The sequence below is a fragment of the Elaeis guineensis genome, chromosome 4 (assembly GCF_000442705.2).
Source record: "Elaeis guineensis isolate ETL-2024a chromosome 4, EG11, whole genome shotgun sequence".
NCBI classification, from domain to species: Eukaryota; Viridiplantae; Streptophyta; class Magnoliopsida; order Arecales; family Arecaceae; genus Elaeis; species Elaeis guineensis.
Window position 1 is genome coordinate 95115558 of NC_025996.2, and position 22763 is coordinate 95138320.

Genomic DNA, 22763 nt, shown 5'->3' on the forward strand with positions numbered 1-22763 from the left:
CTTAAACCATCATCTTCTTGATGATTAACAATCATATATAACATAAATTCAAGATTAAATTTAAGTTATAGAAAAATACCTGCAGCGCTTAATCCAAATTTTGGCAGAACCTCCACCAGGCGCTCAAGTGTTCACCCTCTAACGGTGATCCACACAGGCTATGATCAGGACACCAACTCTTTGAGATGATTCTTCCTCTAAAATTCTCACTCTGAGAATTTTTTTGAACACCAGGACCTCAAGACGCTCTTCCTCTTCTCCTAGCCTTCCTATCTCTACCTTTCTTCTCTCCTTGTCTTCCTTAATTCTCTTCCTAGACTCTTATCCTAAAATTGGACTTGTCCTTTCTATTTTTGGACATGTCCTAATAAGAGAAGAAGAGACTAATTAGACAATAGGAGAAGATGTTAGCAAGAAAGGAGGAATTAAAAATCTGAATGAATCCAATCCCCGGCGCACCCCCCTTTAAATACTTAGCGATGGGTTGCCTTTGGGAATTTTTCGAACCCCTTCCACGCGCCATCTCGCATCCATCAAAAAATCTCACACCTTCTGATAAATTTTCATGCCTATCTGAAAGTTTTTGATACATGGCAATCATCGGAAAAAAATTCAAGAGACGCTTCATGTAGAAGGACTCTTCAGAATATTTTTCTCGATGATTCTCTGATGAGTCGCAAGCTTCCCATGGCATAATTTTTTTTCACCACCCATCAATGTAATTTGGTCCATCCAATAGCCAAAAATCAAGGCACTAATATGAGAATGTCGTGGAAAAAACTTCAGATTAAGAAGTGGCATGACAAATGGGTTAGAGTCCGTCACAAGTTGGACTCTTGGTCAGGTGCATGGATCAGGCTGACAGGATTTCCAACTTCAATAAATTTCCATAATTAAACCAGAAGGAATTTTAACTTTAAAAAAATTTATCACACTCAAAATAAAGTTAGGAACCATTCAAAAATTTATTTCATCATGGAACATAGCATAAGCTCAAGGATGAGGCATCCCATCTCATGGGATGCGAAAACTATTTCTGCACCCAAAAACTACACCCATGCACAAGAAAAATTCTTGACTCATGGAAACTAGTTTCCTAGGTCTAAATTTTTGTACATGCAGCCAAGGGCTGAACCAACTCAAATTCAAAATTTATTTAAATTAATTTGGCTTTAATTAGCCCAATCTGGATCAATTTTAAACCCGATTCGAAAACAAGGAGCTAGTTTTTTTGCAACATGTGCTAGCATGTCAATTTTGCAAACATGATCTAATCCAATTAGACCCCTGATCAATACCCTTTGTGTGTGACCCATTGGATTCCATATCTAGCCAGCAATAGGTCTGAGTTTAAGTTGATTTGATTTGATTAGAATTTAATCTAACCGATCTAGATCCAATCGAGCTAACCCGATTTCAGCAATTAGAACTCTTTCTAATTGGTGATTGAATTAAACTCTTTAATTCGATCAAACCTATAAGACAAGATTGATGTCTAGCAATGTATTATGTCTACCTGAAAGATATAAAATTTTTGATAGAAATACCAAAAATACCTTTCAGTGGAAAGTTATCGTGCAATTTGATCCTGCGATCTCCCTGTACCCCGAATATGACTCTGGATATGGAATGATGTCCAATCCAATATCATACTCATATTTTTCTCAACTTATATGATGATTTAATTAATAAAATATTATAAACTCTTTTAAATTTTTATTCTACTTTGATCAAAGGCTTTCTGAATCATCAATCGATTAGAATAAGTAGGATGTGATTTTCTCTTACCAGGAGTGATCGATTCCATATTGACCTACTCACAACCTCCATACACATTCTACCATATCTAGAACACCCCGTACATAACTAAGTCATGAATGAGTATGAACCAAAAAATATGGATTCATGTATACAAGGTTCTATGGTAATCTCAGATCAAAGGATTACATGCACAACTCCTACTATAAGAAAATATCTCTTGACAGGTAAGTAAATTTCATAAGATGTTTCTTAAGTCGGATCAATTCAGTAAACTTATTCGCTAATGAGCACCCACTTTCTTGTATTAGTATCTCACATAAGTGGCATATGAGATCTGCCACCCTCTCCATCAAGCATACATAGAAAGTGCTAATCTATCCGGAACATTGATCCCCTACTCAATTCTCCTATGACTAGAAATATTCTAAATCAAGATTTTTAGGATTTTAGGTCTCATAGATATGATCTCATCATAACCCTAAACCCATTTTTCTGATTTATGGAGTTCATCATAATCATTGCTAAAGTAAGATGCAGCATATGATGAAAAATATCTTTTATTATTTAAAAAGTCAATACATAAGTCTAGAAGATTAAAAGAAAATCCATCAAAATAAAAATTTCGATTAGCTTGTAGGGCATATTCCTTTCACATACAAATGTGTGTGGCCCATTTGATGTGCCGACTAGAGGCAACTATGTCTACTTCATTACCTTCACCGATGATATGTCTAGGTATGGATATGTGTTTCTAATGAAATACAAGTCTGAAGCCTTCGAAAAGTTCAAAGAATTCAAACATGAGGTAGAAAAATAAATAGAAAAGCCCATTAAGGTTCTTCGATCAGATCGAGGAGAAGAATACCTTAGTCGAAAGTTCCTAGACTATCTTAAGGACAATGACATAGTCTCTTAATGGACACCACTTGGAATGTCACAACTCAATGGGGTTTCAGAATGGAGGAATCGGACCCTATTAGATATGGTCCGTTCCATGATGAGCTTCACAAACCTCCTTGAGTTTCTTTGGGGATATTGTCTCATGACAGCAATATATGTATTGAATAGGGTTCCTTCTAAAATCGTTTCTATCACACCGTATGAGATATGACATGGTAAGAAGCCAAGTCTGAGTCATCTCAGAATTTGGTGTTGTCGGCTCATGTCAAGAGACAGCAGGCAGACAAGTTAGAGTTCAGGTCTTTTAGAGCTCGGTTCATAGGATATCCTAAAGAGTCATTAGGATACTATTTCTATATTTCGGAAGATCACAATATGATTGTGAATCGACATGCTATTTTTCTTGAAAAATAGTTTATTCAAGATGGAGGCATCGAAAGAATAATTAAGCTCAAGGAGAATGTCTCCGTAGAGCAACGAGCTAAGGAACCTGAGGAACCAAATCAATTAGAACCAGTCCTAACACAATCTCTTCCACCTCGTAGATCAACTAGGATTTTTCATCCTCCTGAAAGGTACTTAGGTACTATACAAGAAAAAGTAGAGGAAATATTCCTCACAAAAAAAGGGGCTCATGGTGATGACCCCAAGACCTATGACGAGGCGATATCAGATATCGACTTTGAAAAATGGTTAGAGGTAATGAGATCAGAAATTGACTCGATACACTCAAACCAAGTCTGGACCTTGGTAGAGCCACCTGAAGGTATTGTACCTATTGGTGTAAATGGATCTTCAAGAGAAAGATAGGTGCAGATAGAAATGTGGAGACATTCAAGGCTAGGCTCGTAGTGAAAAGTTATAGTCAGTGCGAAGGCATTGACTACAGGATACCTTCTCGCCCGTAGCCTTGCTAAAATCCATCCGCACATTGCTTGCTGTTGCAGCCTATTTCAATTATGAAATATGGTAGATGGACGTAAAAATGGCGTTCTTAAATGGATATCTTGAGGAAGATATCTATATGGAATAGCCACTTGATTTCACATCCAGTGATGATGATCACAAGGTCTGCAAGCTGCAAAGGTCTATTTATGGACTTAAGCAAGCATCTCGGAGCTAGAATACTCATTTCAATGATGTGATCAAAATATTTGGTATCATCAAGAACGAGGAGGAACCATGATATTCAAGAAGGTCAGTGCGAGCGTAGTTGTCTTCTTTATACTATACGTTGATGACATCCTCCTAATTGGAAATGATATTTTTATATTGACCTCGGTCAAAATATGGTTGTCTAAGGAGTTCTCTATAAAAGATCTAGGAGAGGCATCCTTTATACTGGGTATTAAGGTCTATAGAGATAGACCAAATAGGATGCTGGGACTTTCACAGAAGATGTACATAGAGGAGTGCTAAAAAGGTTTAGCATGAAAAACTCCAAAAGAGGTTTAGTACCTTTTAGGCATGGCATTCATCTCTCCAAGAAGATGTGCCCTAACACACCTAAGAAGATTGAACGCATGAGCAAGATCCCTTATGCTTCAGCAATAGAGAGCCTCATATATGCCATGCTATGTATATGACCTGATATAGCCCATGCTGTGAGTGTCACAAGCAGATATCAGTCGAATCCAGATGAAGAGCACTGGACTTCTGTGAAATGTAAGTACTTGAGAAGGACTAAGGATATATTTCTAGTCTTTAGGAATGGAAAACTCCAGGTTCAGAGATTTACAGACTCAGACTTTATGTCTGATATAGATAATCGAAAGTCAACATCTAGGAGTTGTTCATTTACAATGGTGGTGCAGTCAGCTGGAAGAGTTCCAAGCAGACGGTGATTGCTGATTCCACCATGGAGGCAGAGTATATTGCTGCATCGGAAGCTGCGAAGGAGGCATTCTGGTATAAGAGTTTATCGCAGATCTTAGAGTGATGTCATCGGATGCTATCCCTCTTTACAGCAACAATAATGGCACCATAGCCCTAGCTAAGGAGTCAAGGTCTCATCAGAAGTCCAAGCATATCGAGCAGTGATTCCATCTAATCCGTGATTACCTTGAAAAAGGTTATGTCGAGGTTAAGAGAGTCGACTCCATAGACAATATGGCAGACCCGCTGATAAAGCCATTAGGCAAGCAGAAGATCGAAGCCCACCTTGAGAAGATGGGACTTAGATATGTAGCCAATTGGCATTAGGTCAAGTGGGAGTTTGTTAGATGTGTGCCCTAGATGCCAGATTGGCTGACACATTTCTGTACAAATGTAAGGGTAAATTTATAATTTTGACTATAAATGAATAAAAGGGTTATTCCACTATCACATTGTATACATTATGTCTGTGATACATCCTTTGAGTTAGTAGGAATGTTAATTCATATTTTCAAGAGTTGAAAATTTAAGGTATGAATTTACATAACTAACTCATAAACAACTCCTGACCATAGGATCATCACGAGGATGGTGATCGATCCAGAAGGTTGGTGTATGATTGCTTCCTTAAGGTAGATGTGTCTTGAGTCTACGGTGTAGAGACATCAGAGCGAGAGTACAGATATTCATTGAGAACGAGAGTACGGAGCATGACCACCTCGAGCAGTCATAAGGAAGTCTACTTTCTCATCGATGACTAGCTCGATGCTGCAGCTGTGTGTCTAGTTCTTTGACCTGAGGTGCATCGACAGTTCACCTTGAGTGTGTTATAGATTGACTATACCATAACTCGATCTCCTAGCCATTCGAACCCTGAGGTGTATGTTGGCTGTAGCATATTCATTATAGGAACCAGATCGTATCAAGAAGGGATCTATCAACTTCGGTAGATGAGAGTAGTCCTATGATGATCGAAAGATCGAATCCTTAAGCCCATGGCCATGGCAGAGTGAAATAATAAAAAAGAGTTTTTCATTGAGGTTTCATATCGGACTCAGATCAATCGATTGATTCATATGACTGATGTTGGGTTTGACGAGTTCACCTTAACCCTAATTCAGTCGAGACTCATGATAGAGGAACTCAATCACACAGGTAGCTGCACCAAGAGGTTCATCTTCATTTCTGATGGATTGCCACCATATACTGCTAGGTGTCACTGATAGATTTTGGGAGCAATTAGAATGATCTTGATGATCGATCATTCTAATTGTCTGAATCAGAAGAGTTCTGATCTATCGAAAGGAGTTTCGATGATGTTGATGATGAGATCATGACATATCTCATTACCATATGGAAATGAGCCTAATTGGATCACACAAATAAGAGTTAGGGTCTGGATGTCATCAATTGAGCTAGTCCAGTTCGATTGATTTGGATTAGATCCAATTGGGTTCAAGAAAATCATGCTAGCATACGATTGAGCCTAACTTTCTCCTCGTGTAATCTTTTCTATCTCGACTGAACCAAATATGATTTGACTCATCCAGAGAACTTTGAGAAGGTTTCTCACAGTCTGACTAGAGCCAGTCTAGCTCAGAAAGGATTTGTCTTAATTCATGAGATGAATTTAAGACAACACCTGCTAATTCCTGTCACCTGCCATTTCCGTTTTAGGGCATTGGTCAAACGTTGACCCATAGACCTTGGACTAAAGGCCACTTGGCAAGAGGTCATTGGAGAGTTTTTGTGGAGTGTCCACCTGCTAAATTAGATCTCAAAGTGGGTGCCATATTCAGATTGGGCGTGCGCCCCAAGTGGATAAGGATAGAGTCCCATGAGATGAGGACTCTAATCCCTTGATCAACTTGGACTGTGGGGCGCCAATCTCACTGTGCTTATCCAGTGTTGGTGCCAACAGTAGGAGGGATTGTAGGGATTCTTATCTAATATGATCAAATGATATCACTCTATCAATCAAAATTTTTTCAAAATTAATTAAAATTTTTTGATTGGTCAAATGATGTGGCACTGCATGGCGCAGTAGGGTCTATTTAAACCCTATCTGCGCCTAGGGTTTAGAGTCTCTATGCAATAACCAGCAAAAACCTGAATCCTCTCTACTTCACCATTCCCCTCTACTCCTTTCCCTCCCCTCTTCACGTCCAAGAGGTTGGGCATCCATCTGGTGCTTGTCCAAGGCATGGTGGCTTCCTGATTAGAAGGCTGTAGAGATTTGTCGAGAAGCTGCTACTCCAGCTTCAGAAGATCTTTTGAAAATTTTTTAGATCTGATCCAGATCTAATTTTTGGAATAAAGATTCATGAGGAGAAGATGATCCAGATCCTACTCGAGTGGATACTGGTAGAGGCTAGACGACTGCATGGCTATTTTAGAACCTCGGGCATTGCTACGATCATCTACAGGGTAATCTAGTTACCCTAGAGGTATTTTCTATTCCTCATATTTTTAGATTTAATTTTAAATTTAATATTAGATAATAGGAATTAGATCTAATAGATCTTAGATCTGAAATATTATAGGATAATTTTTTTTTGAAATATTTCATCCCAGATCTCATTAGATCTGAAAGATCCTACAAGGAAAAAGTCGGTTTTTCCTTCACTAGAATCCACTTAGACTGCACACAAGCCCAACTTTGGTTGGCCAACCCTTATACATCTAAGGGTAGGTTCATAACCAATTATTTCTTTAAATAATTTCTAGTAGTTTTAATTTTGCCCCAGTCCCTAATCAGTAGGCTTTGGCCTCTACTGAAAAAGTCTGGTTAGGTCCAACCATTAACATGACCATACTTGGCCCATCTAGCCAATGAATGATTAGGCCCAACTTTAGTTGGCTAATCTAACCACCATTTAGAAAGATACAGTCAAGAAATCATATTATGAATGACAATTCCATCAGCCGATAAGCACCAGTGATTATCCAATTCCAATGATTATCCAACTGATGGACCCATTATCATCCACTTAATGGAAGGCTATGATCTAGTTATCACCATAACTATTTTATTTTAAAAACCTAATAATTTTAGAAGATTTAATTGACTTAGAGGAGGAGGTCAGATAAACCAGCTTATCATAATCCTCCCACTGGCTTCATCAAGTCAGCTTAAGGGAGACCATTAAAAGGACTGGTCTAGGAGCACCTAAATCAATCATACTGATTTACCTAGCTGACATGGGTTAGCTCGAATAGTCAAGTGATCCGATCAAAATATAATTTCACCAAGAGGCTAAGTAAATTCGATCAGTGGGAGGGTCTGCCAAAGCTTACCTTAGACACTATCAGAAATGGCCAGATAAGCGGGCTGCCAATTAAAAACCACCAATCTGGTTTACCTTAGACACCAACTGATTTAATTAATTTTGATTAGATCAACCTAATAGTTCGTGCTCAGTTGCTTAGCCAAGAATCAAGTCCATTTGGTTCTCGTTAAAGACATGGACTTGACCAACTACAACTATTGTAATTGATCTAGATAATCCTTGACCTAATCTAAGACAACAATTGATTAGATTTAGTCAATTCTCTAATTAAGTCCATCTTTAATCTAACCTTAGATCTAACACAATTAATGGACCAAATTTTCACTAACCCATGAACCTAATATATGATGGTTTATGTCTTAGGTTCTTCAATTCACAATCCTAGAACCTAATCAAACAACTTCTTAATTCTCAATTAAGTTTTGGGCTGAGGGTTGGGGTTCGGCTTTTTGAAAATAATTTTTATATTTGTAAAATATTTTTATAACATGGTTCTATCACCAAGTTGCATGTTTGATTCATAATCAAAATGTAAATGAAATAAGCATGAAACTACTTTAGATCTAATCTAAACAGGTTCATGTAATTGAAACAATTTCAACTTTAAACTGCACAAATTTTTCAAACAAATATATGATGGTTCTTTGTGTGAAAATTATTAACAAGAGATTTTATTTTAGATTTAAATAATTTTTAAATATAATAAATTATAAATTTAATCTAGATCACATCTAACAAATTCATGATTAAAGATAGATCCATACGAACTAGGACAACCTTTGTACTGTAAGGGGTAAACCTTACAGCAAGACAACCTACAGTTTGTGATTGATCTAAAAATTTTAATTTTATATTCAACAATCAGATTATAAATTAGATCTAATCTAAAAAATAATCTAAACATGTATAAATAATCATGTAATAAACAACCTAGGCTCTGATACCAATTGTTGGAACCAGATCTAAGGTTTCAGGGTTAGATCTTGAAACTTTTTCAAGATCAGGTAGCCGAAGACTAAAATAAATCAAAATTTATCTTATAAAATTAGAGAATCTATAGATCTAAGATCTTATTATCTGATTATTACATGGTATTAAATCAAAAATTAAAATATAAAGAGCAAAAACTATATGTTGATCATTTCAACATGTTTCTATACTACATCAAATGTATGTAAAATATAATAGATCAGATCAATTATATTGAAAGTTAGACATTCTAACTTTGCTGATCCAGACTTGAGGATGATGTTGTGAGCCGCACATGCATCCAGCCTCTAGAAGTCATCCACACGAGCCCACGAATCACGATCAGAAGTCCTGATCCAGGAAATCAGCACAGTATGCTAGTACTGTGCTGATCCTTCTTCGATAGTTGATCAGATGCCTCCTTCTTCTTGATTTGGACTCTTCCAAAGATGAAAAGTAGGAGAAGGAGTTTTAGATGAGATACTCTTAGAAAACTTATAGATAGAGGAAGGAAAGAGATGAACCCAGCAACTCTAGAAGAAGACCCTCTTCTTCTTCTCTTTGCTCTAACCCAGACACCTAGTTTTGTGTCTATTAGATCTCCACGCCCCAAGACTCTTTCTCCTTGATTTTTGGTGCCCCAAATATCTCTCAATACTATATGTTTTACAAAACTTTTATAAAAAAATTCATTTTAAATAGAGAGATATGATAGAGTCCTTGTCTAGGTCAAATACCTAGTCAAGGATTATCCAAACATGGCAAGACAAGGGGTGCCCAACTCTTGGGTGCCCCCTCTTTTTTTTTGTGCATGGATCACCAGAAAAGAGCGCATATTATGTGCCATAAAAGCCACAAAAATTTTTAAAAAATTTAGATAAAATCAATGCCATAAGGAAAGAGTTTTGGTTTCCTAAAACTCTATCTCATAGAATTTGAAATCCAAACTAATTCCTACTTTGACTTGATCCACAACCACTTTCTATGTAAGAAAGAAAGAGAGGAAAGTTTTGGGCATGTGTGAAGACCTGGAAGAAAAGTTTTATCACACAAAATAAGAGAGAGTGGGCATGGGATAAGAGAGAGTGGGCATGGGGGCTAAATTGGCGCAAGGTGGAATCCTAGTCTTACTAGGATTCAATCTATGTCTTATTCCAATCTGGTTTCTCAAATCAAATCAAACCAAAACTAAATCAACCTAATTAAAATAGATCTTAACCCAATTAAAAATCTAATTTAATTAAATTAAATTAGATTTAAATCTAATTTAATTTTCTAATCAAATTAGAAATTAGGTTGACCCAAATTCTAATTGAACTAGGACTAGTTTTTCCTTGCACTTGGCTTATCCAATAAATCAATTGGACTTAATCCAATTAAGCCCAAACCAAATCTAATTAAATCATATTCAATTAGACTTAATCTCAGCCCATTGACTTAATCAAATTAAGTTAATTAGCAATCTAATTGCTAATCGATCCTCCTGCAACACTTGCACTAGGTTAAATATCAATCATATTGATCGTTTAATCCTAGAACGATTCTTAATCATTTAACCCTAGAATGATTCTTAATCATTGATCAACCATCTGATTGGATCGTGAACTCTAATGTGTATGACCTCATAGGTCCGAACCTAAGCCGGTAGCACAAGAATAAATTTTTATACCAATTGAAGTGACCATCTAGCAATGATACCCGACGGTCGGATAGGTCGAATGTGTAGAACAACATCCTTAGAACCTATGCGGATATAGTTTCCATATAATTCATCTCCTTGACCAAAATGCTCATAGGACACCTCAGAGTTCAATTGTCAACTCAGATCAGGTTATCCACATTGTATTTCAAAATATCAAATCCATCTGATGGATTATTCTGGTCAAGATTTTGCTAAATTGAAATACAATGACTCATTCTTCTCCAACTCTTGGAGTGGTCAATCCCATCTTGATCACACTCCGACTTCGCAAGTACTTGACTGTGCCCAAAAGCCTTCCATCACTGAATTAGAAATTCAGTTAGTCCAGTACCAAAGCACAGTGAGTTTCTTGCAAGTCACTGAGGTGATCTCAGGTCTAAGGGATATTTATACTTATATCCCATCAGAGACATTCTCGACAGCAGAATACTCTGGAGTTGGTCACGTTCAATGATGATGTACCCTTACATCTCATCTGTATGTCATATCAGTGTCTCCACACTCTTTGATTAAGAAGACAACCAACCTATATGACCTATAGTGACCTATGCTCGATAGAAGCTGTCGTCCTTATTAACAACCTATCATTTGATCGTGAACAGTTTTAAGGACTAATTGATAAATCCTCTCTTTATCGAACCTAAATAGTCCTAAGGACTTCATCACAACAACGGAGTTCATTAGAAGATAAAAATTTGTGATAAAAAAGCTAAAAATATATTTTATTTATTAATAAATCAATTACAATACAAAGTTGCTCAACCGTCAACAGCTTGACGATTGACTTTTGGGACATATTTTCTAACACCTTGGGCACTTTGGACACTATTTTGAGTAGTTTTGGGACTCCAAAAATTATCAGACTCGAGAAAAAATAGCACCTATAAATAAGGGGTTCGAGAATAAAGAAAAAAAGTAAAAATATAGCAAAAAAAATAAGAAAAAAATTAGGAGAGGTGTAGGGATCCAAAGAGAAGGAGAGAAGCCAGTTCACTCCACAGAGTATGAAGGAAGAGGAGAAATCATCAACTATCTTTTCAATTAGGCTGCACTGATCAATTTCAGATCTTAATTATAGTTTTATTTTATTTTATTATTTTTTTAAAATTTTTTGTAATTATATTTTAATTTTAATTAATATATGATTTATTTTATTATATTTTTAAATTTTTATTTTTTTATTTTTATTGTAAGTAGATACTAAAATCTAGTTAGTAGATCTTAGTACCAATTTATTTTTATATTCTTTAAATTTTTATTCTTTATTTTTATTGCAAGTAGAAGCTAAGATCTAAATAGTAGATCTTATTACCAAGTTTATTTTTCTACACCATTTAATTTGTCTTCTGTTTATAATTTTATTTTCAAAATCTTTTTTTTTTATAAAAATCAAAGTTATCAAATAAAGTACTACCTTCTCTATAGATTCGATCTGACTCACTATTTTTTATATATTTTTAATATTTTTTTAAAATCAAAATTAATTTGATAATCATGGTGTCTTGAAGATAACATCGTGACATTATCATCGGCTAAGTTTTTCTTTCCATCGATTTTTTGAAGCTCGATGTTATCTCAATCCATGATTTTTCAGATTAGAAGATAGCGACATAGAATATGCTTTATTCTCTGGTGGGACTTCGATTCTTTTGCTTAAGCTATGGCTCTAGTGCTGTTGTAGTACAACAGAATAGGACCATCTAGGTAGGATGCCACTCCAAGCTCGTTAATGAGCTTTCACAATCAGATAGCTTCTTTCATAGCATCAGATGCTGTGATATATTTTTCCTCGCAAGTTGAGTTGGCTACGGTGTGCTGCTTGAAACTTTTTCAACAGATCACTCCTCCATTCAGGACAAACACATAACCTGACATGCTCTTACTATCATCATGATCTGACTGAAAGTTAGAATGAGTATATCTCATAAGTTTCAAGTCAGTGTCTCCATAGATAAGCTATTGATCCTTAGTATTTCTCAAATACTTAAGAATTATCTTTACGACCTTCCAATGCTTCTCGCTCGGATCAGACTGGTACCTACTCACTACCCCTAATGAGTGTGCCACATCTGATCTTATACATGTCATAGCGTATATGATAGATTTCACTACCGAAGCATATAAAATTTTACTCATATGCTCTCTCTCTTGTAGAGTTGTCAGACAATCATCCTTCTTAGAGAAAGTAATTCTATGACTTATTGGAAGATAGTCTTTCTTGAAATTTTTTATACTGAATCATTTCAGCATAGTATTTATACACGTAGATTGAGACAATCCAAGCAGCCTCTTAGATCTATCTATATAGATCTTCATCTCTAGGATGAAGAATGCATCTCCCAAATCCTTCATGGAGAACTGTGAAGATAGCCAAAGCTTTATACTTTGTAAAGTAGGAATGTCATTTTCTATTAACAATCCGTCATCCACATATAGTACAATGAAGATGACTACAAAACCATTAGCCCATTTATAAATGCATAGTTCTTCTCCATTCCTAATGAAGCCATACGTTTTGATCATCTTATCAAAATTTATATTCCAACTTCTAAAAGAATAATGCCCTACAAGCCAATCGCATATGGGATGTAATTGGGTATTTTCGTTAATTTATCTTTCAAACTCATATAATTAATATTATTATTTAATAAAATAGACTTTTTGATTCATTATATGCTGCATCTTATTATTATTTTTTAAGATTATAATGAACCCCATAGGTTTGGACAATGATTTTAGGACTATGATGAGATCACGCTAGTGAGACCAAAATTCTTGATAGCCATGATCTAAAATATTTTCAGTCATTAGTTCATTGAGTCAGGGATCAATCATACCGGTAAGACTGACATGTCCTATGTATGCTCAGTGATGATGGAAATTGATCTCACAACCTCTTGTATGGTGGCATTAATATAAAGATATGGGTGTCCATTAGAGAATAAGTTCACTAAATAGACCTACGAGAAAACATCTGATAGAGTCTTATTTATATATCAACTGATTGTTCTCTAGTGAGTGTTGTGTAGGTGAACCTTTGACATGAGATCACCATGGTACCTTATGTACATGAATCATATTTTGGTTCACTTCCTAACTTGATTCTTTGATCCTTGTGTGGGGTGTTTTGGATATGGTGAAGTATCATGGATGTTGTGAGTGATTAATAAGAGATCAGTCACTCCTACTAAGGGGAGCGAACATCTTATGTGATCTCATAGGTTGATGATTCTGGAAGTCTTTGGCCAAAGCAGGATGATAATTAGAAAAGAGTTTCTAATGTATCATCAATTGAATCATCACCTTCTGATCGAGATATATTTAGATAAGTAATTGGGTTTGACATGATTTCATGCCCATAGCTCATTTGAGATATTATTTGATTAAAAGATTGAATTGTATGATAACTTACCACTGAAGGATATTTTGATAATTTTAACTAAATTTTATTTTTTTAGATAGTCATGACACGTTGCTAGACATCAATCTTGACTTGTAGACTCATCAAAATTAAAAGAGTTTAATTCAAAAATTAATTAAGAAGAATCCTAGTTAATTGGGACTTTTGAGCTGACCTAATCTGATCGATTAGGGTTAGATCAAGAGTCTGTGTCCACTGCTGGCTAGATTTGGAATTCAGTGGATCACACACTTTGAAATTTAGTCTTGATCTAATTTAATTTGAATTTAATATAAATCTTAGGAGTTAATTTAATATGCTAGCACATTGTGTTAATCCAAATTCCTAATTAGGTTAAGTTTAAAATATTTGAGCTAAACTGAACCTGTTGCCTTTGACCTGATTGGATTGGGTCTATTTTAATCGGACTCCTACCCAACTTGAAAGAGTTTTAAGTGTGGAAGGAGACCTTCATGCCACTCAAGTTTCATGCCATAAATAAATGCCACCACCTCTCTTTTAGCATTAAGAAGATGAAGAGTCCTTCTTCCTTAAGACTCTTAACAATCTCATCGATTTCCACTGTTTTGTTAATTATCACATACCAAAAATTAATAAGAAAATTATGGGGTGTAGAAGAGAAAGAGTCCTTCTATGTAAAGCCTCTTCTGTGCCACTTAATTCATTAGAGAATTTATTTCTCCACATGAATGAAGTGGAGCACCAAGAGTTGGCACCCCTTGGGTCTCTTGACACCTCTTCATTCATTATTTATATGGGGTGCCTCTTATGGGATAAGGGCATAATTTTGGTAAAAAATCAAAGCTCTTGGCATGTGATAAGAGTGAAAAAAATCTAAAAAAAAATTGAAAAAAAGACAAGAAAAAATTGAGTGGAAAAATAGAAAGAAGGGAGGTGAGAAAAATAGCAAGTGGTGAGCTTGTCCTAGGGTTTGATTTTTCTATGTGTTGGAGTACAAAATCAAATCTTAGGTTGTGAGATTTCTAGAAAAATTCTCTTGGCATGATCTTAGTATTGAAATTGAAGGCAATTGAGCATTGGTATGATCATTCTTCAAGTTCGAAGCCAACAGTATTCTTGTGAAGAAAAGACTGCGGTGATGCATCAGTTGGGAAGGATCTTGACCAACTTCCATGTGGATCATCCTTGGAAAACTTTTATTTTGAAGTCTCATGGAGATCACCTTCTTATCATACTGCTCCTTGGAGAAAGTATAATTTTTTATTTCTTTGCATGCTTGAATTTTGTTTTGTTTGACATCTACAAGGTGATTCTAAGGTTTGAGTTTCAATTTGACAGTTTTAATTATCAAAGCTTTCGATATATATGTTTAAAAATTTTTAAAATTCATATTTTACTATATGACTAAAACCCAACAGTGGTATCAAAGCCATCCTTATTAGATTCGATCAAACAAGTACAAAAGTTGTAATATAGAATTATACTAATTCATATTTTGCCAAAAATGTCACACTGAATTCTAGCATCGATCTTAAAATCAAAAATTATTTTTGACTTTATTTGAACCATGGACTTAAATTTTAGTTATTAAAATTTTGAATTTATGATAATATGACATTTATTATTTCATGATTGTTTGATGCTTAAATCGGGTTTTTGATTAAGGATGTAATGCATGCCTAATTCGATTAAGGTTTTAATATTGGCTAAACTTGTTATATATTAAGTCATTTTGCACACCCTTATATGATTATTGTAATCATTTTTGGCATGTTAATATGATTGATATTATAACTTGAAGGGCATATTAAATTACATAATTTGTATGTTACATTTTATGTTGTAGTTAGGATGTGCCGAGACTAGTTCAAAGATCCTCTATAAAAATTATATTAAGTTGTAATGTCGAGATTCACTTACAAATCAAATGTTGAATTCATTTGATTAATTGGTGTCTAGGTAAGTGTTAAAGATGATTTTCTAATTAGGTCCATATGCTGGCCTAGCCAACTTTGTTGGTGTCTAAGAAAAGCTACGGAGAGTCTCCCACCTGCTGACTTGACCAATTTAGTCTTATTGAGTTTCAGACTTAGATTGTTAAGTGATGTAGATACTATAAAGACTTTCCTTCATGCTTGGTCAATAGAGTATGTCAAGATCTTAGTGAGCTTATTGTGCTATCCACAAGGCTTACTGTAGAACTTGATAAGATGTTGACTAAGTGCATATTAATGCATATGGCACATTTGAATGGTGTTGCCTTGTTGTGCTATTCACAAGGATGATATTGTTTAAATATGACCATATTGGATTGAAAGGTCAACTTAACTATAACACTATAGTTTGTTGTGCTATCCACAAGATTATAAGTGATCTAGAGGTAAGAGAGAAAAATATTGAGAATTGTATGAAGTACAATTGGTAAAGAGTTACCTACTCTTAAACTCATGAATGCTTGTTGTGCTATCCACAAAGTGTTTGTGAGGAATAGAGATCTCAATCTCACTTAGAAACATAATAATATTTCTTATTTTTCGTACTTGAAGGCTATAAAAATTGTTAAAAAGGTGGGAGACACAATTAGACAAAAGTCCTAATCTAGTTGCGCATGTCATTATGAGTTGTCCACTTATATTGTGTTCTTGTTGGTTCATAATTTCACCGAAGCCAGAGAAGGGAAGTCTAAACTGGAGTTGGGAGTGCTCCGGCAAGACTCTCTGATGCTCAAGTCAGTACTCTGTTTCAACAGAAATGGAGTGCTTGAGCGAAAATTTTAGCAGAGTTTCAAGATAGAATTTTGAGCTTAGAGAAGAACGTATCTGGGGGTCCCTTTTTATAGGCGGAGAGCGTAACTGAACGACAGCAACGTCTGTAACCGCCTGGTAGTAGGCCATTCAGAGCCGTACAGAGTTTGTTATGGAGAGTAGTGGTGTCAGGAGCCATTCAGGGCCACGTAGAGTTTGTTACGGAGAGTGGAGTGGTGTCCGTTGTCGTGACTTATCAGGGAGTGGAGTAAGGTTGTGGCCCTTGTCGTGGCTTGCCAGAGAGTAATGGAGCCGTATGGAATTTGTTACAGAGTGTGGGATAAGGTAGCAGCCATTATCGCGACTTGCCAGAGAGTTTGGATCTGTCGGCTGGAGCTCGGCTAGGATGTCTGATGGAGTGGAATGGCTCTCTATCTCGTCGATCTAGGAGAAGCTCGGATGTTTCTGAGGTCGCTGACAAGTCTACTGTTGTTGGATGCCTTGGGCGCTGATGCTACAGGTGGGAGTCATCTGCTGTAGAAGCTTGGATGGAGACTTTCTGTTGGTGAAGTCTGGTAGGAGTCCGATTGTTAGAGAAGTCCATCTGGGATTTGCCTGATGTGGAAGCTCGTCTGAAGATTATCCGTCGGAGAAGTCCGGTTTCATGAAGAATCTAGCGGAGGGTCGGTCGATGGTGGATTTCGGATGGTGTTAGGGAGGCTCGTCTGCTGGAGGAGTCTGGGGGATCCGGGGGTGATCGACCGTTGTAGAAATCCAGCTGGTGGAGCCTGTCTCGTTATAGAAGCTCGTCCGAAATCCATCCGCTATGGAAGTTCGGACAGAGTCTGGTTCTTACAGAAGGCTGAAAGGAGGCCGCTTATTGTAGAAGCTCGGATGAGGATCAGTTATCGTGGAAGCTCGGAGTAGTATCCTGGCTGGTGGAGCCTGTCCCATTGTAGAAGCTCGTCTGAAATCTATCCGCTATGGAGAAGCTCGACTGAAGTCTACCTGTAATAGAAGTTCAGAAGAAATTTGTTTACAGTTGAGGCTCGAATGGAATTCACTTATAGTAGATATCCAGAGTAGACCGCCTGTAGTGGGAGTTCGGCTCTCACAAGAGCTCGGTTGGAATCTGAAAGGTGGTCGACCACTGTAGAAACTTGGATGGAGTCTGGTTACTGTAGAAATCTCATTGTCGGAGAAGCTCGGATATGGACGAAGTCCGGGAGAAGTTCGGAGTAGGGTCATCTACGACCGGAAGAAGTCTGGATGGAATTCGGAGAATAGTTGATCACTGTAGAAGGTCGGCTGATAGTGAGGCCCAAAGAGCCTTTGGAGCGGCCCGGTAGATGAATGGAAAAGCTTATTGTCGGAGAAGTTCGGACGGTCGAGGGGGTTCAGAGAGATGCCACACAAGGTCGGAAGTCGGAAAAGTCCTGGAAGGGTTGGTCTCCTACAAACTTTGGCTGGGGTTATTTTATACCCGACACCAGTCCCCCTACCTTCGAGTTTGGGCTTCGAATGAAGGAAGTACAGAAAAATTCTCACAGCCGAAGTTGCCCCCCCTCGATTTCCACACTCGATGGTTGTCAGATATTTTGGTGTTTGGTGCGCTGGTGCCGGAGTCTTTTCAAATCAAGGCAATCCAAAAAGATTTTTTCGAAATTTCCGTCGGAGCATGGCTCTAGGTATGGTGCAATAATAACTTTGTCAGCTGCCAGCCATTTTCAGCAGCCTGTCATGGTGAGTGGACACGCGGCGAGTGCAGGTCGGCCAGAGGAGATCCGCAATCATTATTGCGCCGGACCCCGGGGTCAATTTAAACACATCCTCCTCCTTCAAGGGCTTCACTTTGCCTGAGAGAATCCCTCGGTCCCCCTCCTCTTCCCCGAGAGCTCCAGCTTCCCTCTAGCATCCTTCTCGACCTTAGGCATCCTCCGGATCGACTTCCATTATCCCTGCCGTCTTCCTGCACTCCTTGGGCCAACCTAGGTTAGTTTCAGAACTTTCTATTATTTTTTTGTTCTTTCTTCTTCATATTCCATTCGTTTAGCTTCCTCGAGGGCTTGTTTGCTATTTTCCCAATTTTTTTAGGATTTTTGTGGCTTCCATTTGATCCAAAATGTCTTCCGATATCTCCTCTTCTAGCGGTTCTAGGAGTTCGTCAGCCCCAGTTCCCCAAAGTCCTTGTACCATAGACGAACCCGTAGCTAGGACTAAATCTCGACTGGCCTTTGCACCGGACACCATCTCCAGCTCCTTGACTCCAGATGAACTCTTACTAATAAGGATTCAGTATGGAGTTCCTCCAGAGTATAAGCTGGAGCTTTCCGGGCCAACTAATCGGGCTAGCGCCCCTCCTCCCGGCCACTTCTATCTGTACCAGGAGGCCTTCCGTGCCAGACTTTGGCTTCCACTGCTGCCTTTTGTCGTTGCTCTCTTTCATTTTTTGAATATTTCTCTAGTTTCCGTCGCACTGAACTCCTTTAGGTTTCTAATAGGATTTCTTTCTCTTTGTAGCTTAGCTGAAGTTCGACCGACTCTTTTCTTGTTTAGAAATTTCTATACCTTCAAGCACCATCCCTCAACAAAAGATTGGTGGTACTTCTCCCCCCAGTTCGATAGAAAGGGGTTGCTGAAAGGCACCCCCTCTTCTATCCACAACTAGAAGGAGAGGTTCTTCTATGTCCGATGCCCGATCTTGGAGCAAAGATTACCCCCTTGGGGCTCTTTGAGGGATTCCGTCTGCCGGGCTTCTAGCCTGGAAAGGGACGACCTCGAAGCCTGCAAAAAGCTCGAGACCTATCAAGCCCCCCTCCTCTCCGAACTTTTGAAGGAACAACTCTTGTTCAACATCGGCCTGAGTCCTCTTAACCCTGCCGGTACCATTATTTTATTTTATTTTTTTTTGGCTACTTCCTCTTTTTCTTATTCTATCTCTGAGCCGTGTGGGTCTTCTTTTATTGCAGACATGGACACAGGCGTGGCTCGAAGGTTAGCTCAGGGTCTCAAGACCCACCGGAGAAAAGGTGCCTCAACTTCGGGGTCAGCGAAGAGAGCCAGGATGGGAGAGACAAGCTCGACCATGCCTGCGTAGGTGGCCATGGCCGTCGACGTCTCTTCCGATATCAAACCCGATGTCCCCCGATCCCCCTTAAGGAGCCCCCCGACTGAGTATCCCGTTCTAGAGACTCGTCCCGAGGGGGCACCCGGGGCTGAAGGGAGGAAGAGAAAGAAGACCCTGGCTCACAAGAGCCGCAGTCGCAAGGCGGCCGTCGAGGGGGCCGGCGGCTCCGAGGAAGACCTGGGGGAAAATCCCTTCAACAACAGGGATTTAATAAAGAGGCTGGTCGAAGGGTGCATTCTGTTCGAGGTCGTCCAGAGGATCATCCTTGCGGATCCAGAGCTGCGGGTCTGGGACTCTCTAGGATCTTTCCTCGAAGTAGGTTAATTCACTTTTTTCTCCTTCTTGCTTCTTTACATAATATACTCCTTAGCCTTTATATTGACTCCCCGACCTCTCTTGCAGATTGGACACTAGCTTGTCGCCAACATCGAGGTGGTGAAGATCGCCAAGAGGGAGGCAGCTCGGGCAGAGGAAGGTCATCTGGCTGAGGTTGCTCACCTCAAGGAGAAGATCGCTGAGGTCCTAAGTCTCCAGGAGGTGCTGGAAAAGGAGGGACAAACCTCATCCGATCTGAGGACCGTCCTGGGGAGGAGAGAAAGAAGGCTGAGGCCGAGGTCTCCGAACTGAAGGCGCAGGTTTTCGAGCTGAAGGCGTAGGTTTTCGAGCTGAAAGCATAGATCCCATCCCTGGTCTCGGAGGTAGGGGCCCGAGCAATGGAGGAGTTCAAGGCCTCCTCCGAGATGGAGGATCTACAGGTCCAGTTCGGTCAGGATGCCTTCATCAAGGGTTTCGAACTCTACCAAGAGAGGTGGCTGGAAGGTTTTTCGAACTGGACCTCGGCTTCCTGACCGAGACATCCGATGATGAAGCTGGACCATCCGAAGCCGCTGTCGGTCCTCCTCTAGTCGGGACCTCATCGACTGCTGCGGCCGTCGCCATCGATCTTTCGGGGACGTCGAGCCCCTCCACTTCTGCCCCAGAGGTCTGGAACCTCTAGCTTTGTATTTTTCCTTTGTGATGACTTTTCTTCGTTCTCTTGTACTTAAAATTATTTAATCAATGAAATTAGATTCTTCTTTATAGAGAGCCCCCTTTTTTCCTTCTGCATTCTTTTCCTTCTTTTTGTCTTCTTGCACTAATTTGAGTCATGGTGCTCTTGTCTTCCAACGACAACGTTTTACCGAAGCTCTTCCCCTGTCGGAGGGGATTCCTCTGAAGTCAATGATTTGAGACCTCCGAAGGGAAGTTTGTCAGTTGATGAAGAAATCCAAGAAGCTAGAAGACAAACTTCACCGGCTAAGGGAGAGCCATTCAGAGGCCACCACGGAGGCTACTCGCTTTTGAGACCTTCACAAGAAAGGTTTTATGGAATACACCCGGAGGAAGGCCGACTTCGTGACGGAGCTAGAGGAACTCCAAAAATATGCCAGCGATCGATCTTGGACTTAGGCTTCCAAGATCAGCTTCCTTGAAGTCGAGCTGGCGGCCGCACGGGAGAAGATCGGCCAGCTGGAAGGAAGCTCATCCTAGCTCACAATCCAGGCCGACCGCGATCGAGACTGGTCAAAGAAGTTCTCCGACCTTCAAAAGTAGCTGCAGGATGTCGAGGTGAACTACAATGCCTAACGAGTCGGCTAGAGCGGACAAGTAAAGGACTACCGAAGGAGGCTCCAGACGGTGACCGATGAAGTTGCCCACCTTCAGAGGCAGCTGTCTGAGAGAGTCCAGCCTACCTCTGCACAAGACTCTAATGAGCTTCGCTCCTTGAGGGGGACCATGGCAGAACTATCTGTGGCCCTTGGGGGGGAGGAGGCCAAACTGCAGCTCTGAAGATTCAGCTGGTCCATGAGCAGTAGGCAGTCAAAGATGCCGAGGTGGAGTCCGAGGTCCTGAGGAAGAGACTTTGAGAGTCGAAGGGCGAGAGCCGGCAGTTCCACCAGATGTATCGGGATATGCTGCTGAGAAACATGGAACTAGAGGAAGAAGTCGAAAACCTAATGCAATCCCTAATAGGGACCAGAACCGAGAGCTCGAAGTCAGAAGAAGCTGGGCTTCCTTAGAGCTCCCTTTTTTTTTTATCTTTCATCCTTCCATGTATTCTTTTTCTCTTCTTGTCGTTTCTCTTTTTTGGCCTTCGAGGCTTTGTAATATACACTTCACTAATGAAATGAAAAGAAAATTTTTCATTACCTTGTCCACTCTCGTATTAAGTTGTTGTTTATCAAACTTCTTTTGTCTTCCATCTTGTTTGATGCCGATGTTGTTTGAAGGTTCCCGATCGTCGCCATGTTGATTTGCCTTCTTTGTTCATGACCGTAGGTCTTTTCGAGGCCATTTGAGTTTGACGCTTCCTCCTAGTGCTCGAGCTTGGGGATCCAAACTTCTCGTTACTTTGAGGAAGTCAATTTCTCCTCGGCCTATGTCGAGTTCCCTCTTAGCAGCTGAGGGCTTTTGATAGGAGTATCCTTCCTCATTGAGACGAGGTCCCTTGTGTCTTTGATGTAGTTTGTTTTTTCTTTATCGCTGGTGTAGTTCGTCGCTTTCCCTTTTCATCTCCCCCCCTCTTTTTTTTTTATGTTTGAGTGAGGGTTTTCCCTCTGCTCTTAACGGGGTCGTGAGAGCGTAGAGGAGCTGTTGAGGAGGCTTTCCTCCCCATCCGATCTTTATCGACTGGGTCTTTATTTGTGTCAGGACGAGGTTCTCCTCTTTTCCCGACAGTCAATTTCAACTCATGTTAGGACAAGGTTCTCCTCTTATTCCCGACAGTCAATTTTAGCTCATGTTAAGACGAGGTTCTCCTCTTATTTTCGACAGTCAATTTTAGCTCATGTTAGGACGAGGTTCTCCTTCTGTTCCTAACAGGACTATGGGGGCACGTAAGGGCCGCTGCATGGGTCTCTCCCCCCATCCGGTCTTTAAGTAACCGGGCCTTCGACTTTGCTTGTGTTAGGATGAGGTTCTCCTTCTCTTCATAACAAGGCTGTGGGGGCACATAAGGGCCGTTGCGAGGGCC